At 39.2% G+C, this 1315-nt stretch overlaps 1 pseudogene; it reads right to left on the bottom strand.

The window, feature by feature from the left end:
- Nucleotides 1–179: 179 nt before the first annotated feature.
- The window catches only part of LOC119593581, a 3091-nt pseudogene continuing 1955 nt past the window's right edge, over nucleotides 180–1315 (bottom strand).

Raw genomic sequence — 1315 nt, 5'->3', positions numbered from 1 at the left:
ACAGAATCACTAGATATTCAGGCATTATTTTTACTTTTGAAATCAAAGGTCATTTGGAATACATATGAATAATTTAATTTGGCAACCGTGATAATGGAATAATATGTTTATTGAATATCTTAATTTTACACATTATAGTGATACATTCTCTGAAATGGATTAAATCAGGTGACTTAAGGTCAGAAGTTGTTTGTTGCTGGAACGCCGAAAGCCTCCAAGCGAGCCTTGTACCCGGAGCAGAACTTCTGCAGAAGGCGGAACTTTTGCGTCAGTTGCTGGTTCCTCTGTTTAAGGTCATCCAGTTCCATGCGAGCTTTGTCGTGGAGATCGTGGATCTTCGGCAAATGGCCGAAGCCTAGTTGTTAAGGACCACAGATATCGTTCCTCAATGCTATTGAAGAACTGACACTGATACCGATAGTCTCCGTTTCTTTGAAGTGCCACTTCCAGACGGACAAGCAACAGCGTTAGAAGACATCAAACTGTTGGTCTCAGTCATTAGAAATACATGATTGTTGATGAGGTAGCTGATATACACCCATTTGTTGAATGCTGGTCGTATGACTGAGAAATATTCATTTGCTGAAAATCTCCCAATTTGTCGCCATACTGGGAAAGGTGCAACTGTGGCTGATCAGGATAAGAGGAAGTAGCCTCGCATTACCAATAAGAAACATATCCTGTGGCGTGAAACGATGAGTATGGTGGCTGCATCATAATACTAAATGTCACTGGGGTTGAGTGCACCAAGACCATGATTATAAATCTATCACTTATCTTGCAGAAATTGACCGCTTCATACCCTATTTTTATCAATAGGAAAAACTGTCGTGTAATACTCGTCTTGTGAGAATTACCCTAATACTCTCTTAGTTTCGTCATCTGCAGTGGAGTCTCAACTTTCAGCTCTGCAGTGCGTTTACAAGAAAAAGGAAATAGGCTGAATGGGGGTCAAACCCGTGCTGGAAGCGGCATCCGACTTGGCATCTTCTGAAGGCATTTTCAGTGCCACATCTCTTTCTTCGTAAGACGAGTTTTTTGGTATGTACACGCCAGTCTTTCCTATTAATGAAAACAGGCCATTTCTTGGTAGTGAGCAAAGGAACTTTGAACTTAAGCCGTTAGCAGAATTTCTGTTCCAGATGAAGCTAAATTCCAACTGAATTATGAAATCCTATGAAATCAGTTTTACATTATATTCCTATGAATTAAAAGGTTAAAAAACATAACCATAAAACACAGTAGCAGTGATAATATCGCCAATAATATCAAACAAAAACTTAAAATCATTATCAAAGCAATAAGTATGTGATCT

The sequence above is a fragment of the Penaeus monodon genome, chromosome 32 (genome assembly GCF_015228065.2).
Source record: "Penaeus monodon isolate SGIC_2016 chromosome 32, NSTDA_Pmon_1, whole genome shotgun sequence".
Classification (NCBI taxonomy): domain Eukaryota; kingdom Metazoa; phylum Arthropoda; class Malacostraca; order Decapoda; family Penaeidae; genus Penaeus; species Penaeus monodon.
This window is presented reverse-complemented; position numbering and strand designations above follow the sequence as displayed.